General features: G+C 31.1%; 1 long non-coding RNA gene across 1 annotated transcript; it reads right to left on the bottom strand.

Moving 5' to 3' along the window:
* Positions 1 to 1,377: 1,377 nt before the first annotated feature.
* On the bottom strand, positions 1,378 to 1,827 carry LOC133790093 (uncharacterized). The gene is made up of 2 exons (XR_009873886.1): positions 1,695 to 1,827; positions 1,378 to 1,616 (listed from the first exon to the last, which is right to left on the bottom strand). It is a non-coding gene; the product is annotated as an uncharacterized LOC133790093 (long non-coding RNA).
* Positions 1,828 to 2,643: the final 816 nt, after the last annotated feature.

The raw sequence follows: 2,643 nt of genomic DNA, 5'->3' as shown, positions 1-2,643 counted from the left end.
TGTTCTTGTTATTGATTGAGGTTGGTACAAGGGAAAATTTAAAATACAAAGCAGTGGAGAAAAAACTTAACTCTGAGAAGTATTGTAATAGTTTTTCATACAATAATATTTTAAATTGAAAAAAAAAAAAGATTATTCACTCGCATAAGTACTCCGAATTTTGTAGGCATGGCTTCCCTTGGCTGAAGTGAAAAGAAAAGAATAAAAAAATCTGAAATAGAGAGAGCAATAACTAATAATGGATTTAAAAAAGAATAACTTCTACAAGTACTATATTGTTAAAGATTTTACGTAAAAGAAAATTGAGTATTTTTTTTAAATTTTTTTGGGTAACTTCAAAATTAGAGATCAAGTATTAATTATAAAGAGGAGTTATATATTTACGAGTGATTTTTATGCCAAAGTAAAATGATTAAAATATACCATTTTAATTCTTTCATATTATTAATTTTATGCTCCATTTTATGTATATTTTGAATATAAAATAAAATATGTTTTTCAAAATAACTATATATGATAGGATGGAATCAAATTCATTTGTTGGAAGGGACTTCCAATATAATGACCGCTTTGTAAATGTAATATATTTTTTTTTTGTCATCTAATGAATGTGAAATGGGAGAATAAGATGTGAGGGAGTGGAGAATAAAAACAAAAGAAAGTTAAAACATTGTAAATATAAAAACATAATAAATGATAGTGAGCATACGGTATCTCGATTAAAGAACAATGAATACAGTGTTTGGGTTCAATAACAGAAATAAGACGTCCGGGTTCAATAAAAGAGGTGAAGGCATCTCAGTTCAACAACGAAGAAGAACGCCTCTGGTTTCAAGAACAGATTCAAGAATAGAGACGACGTCAACTGGGTTCATGAAGATGAACTAAGGCTCTTGGGTTGGAAGATTAGAGATGTAGGGTCTCGCCTATGCTCAACTCACTACTACAAAATTGACATGGGACGATGGTTTTAAACCGTCGTATGTACTCTCATACGTCGGTTCTAATACCGTCGTCTTATTCAATGTCATGCCATGTAAAGCATAAAATGACAGTTGAAATATAAGTGTCATCTCATGTCGTACATGAGATGATGGGTCCTATACAAACGTTGTCTCTTTTGGTACATGAGACGACAATTTCTGTGAAAGCGTCATCCACTGTAATAAATGAGACGACAGTTCCTCCCAAAGTGTCATCTTCTTGCAGTACATGAGATGACAATTTATGTGCAAGCATCGTCCCCTACAATACATAAGACGACAAGTTCGTGGAGACCGACGTCTCATGTAGAATATGAGAATTTTTTCATTTCTCTATTTTCAACCACTATATTCATTCATAATTTCCTGTGTAATTACGACATAGTTCAGACATAATCAATAGACAGACAAAATCAATAGAACTCAGTATGTTCCAAATCTAAAAATTACAATATCAAAATATACACTTGGAATAACTATGTAAGTACTAACTAAATACTACAATTAGTATATTTTTTAATTCTGATTTCAAAAGTTACTCTAGCTATGACTCATCCGCTCAAGAAGCTTGGCTGCCCATTCATTTCGAGTTTCATTAATTTCGCCAAGTGTATATGTATTCTTTCCACCACACTACAAAACACAAAATAAAAAATAAGTCAAAAATTAAATCCAATAGAATTGTAGTTCAATACTAATAAATACAATTACATTACGAGTTAGCCATCGCATTGGTGTCTCATTCAAGCAATAGTCCTTCATCATCCTTATGATATAAAAGCCGCATTCTACTGATGATGTTTGACGAGGGTAATTGACTATTTTCCACTTGTAATTTTTTTCATTCCTTCCTGTCTTTCGCTTAATGTGTAAAAAGACACTATATATACATCAATATGAAGAGCATATTAATTTTTTATTTCCATATTAAATAACCATATTATATTCTAAACTGAGTTTCAAATGTATTACTTGTTCATAAGGTTCTTCAAATTATTTGGAGGAGATTTTCTAACTGGATCAAGATAGTAACATGTATGGTCTCTGGATCAATGATCACTAACATCCAGTGACGTCTGCATTCAAAAAAAGTTATTAAAATAAACATCATAAGGTATAAGTAAAATTAATATTAAATAAAAAATTTACTTACAAGAAATGGTATGGAATAAACCAAGTTTGACCCATTACTATGTTATTGATACACTCTGAGATAATTTCAGCCCGATTATCCATATTTGTCCTAATTCTCGATGACCACGATGGCTCAATGAAACCAAAAAAGTGTGATATCTCTCTATCGCACAACTCGGAATGTATTATACTACATACATGAAAGTTAATGATATTATAGTTATACTTAAAAAGAAACTAAAATATATAATGTTTATTAATTTAAAATTTACCTGATATAGAATGAAATGCAAGACGCGCCGATTTCTTCCATAAGTCCAAAGTGTACTATATCCTCATGTGAGATATATAAGGTATATTGTTCGCCCATAATATTGGTCTCCATAAGAATGTCAATCATGAATCCTAGTTCTACGTACTTAACTGGACCTAGAAGTATCTTAAAAAACATGGGAAGTTCAGTGGGAAACTTGAAGATAATCGGCGACTTACTAGCCATACTTGATCCTGCCTCTTCTTGAGTAGT

The sequence above is a fragment of the Humulus lupulus genome, chromosome 7 (genome assembly GCF_963169125.1).
Source record: "Humulus lupulus chromosome 7, drHumLupu1.1, whole genome shotgun sequence".
Lineage (NCBI taxonomy): Eukaryota > Viridiplantae > Streptophyta > Magnoliopsida > Rosales > Cannabaceae > Humulus > Humulus lupulus.
This window is presented reverse-complemented; position numbering and strand designations above follow the sequence as displayed.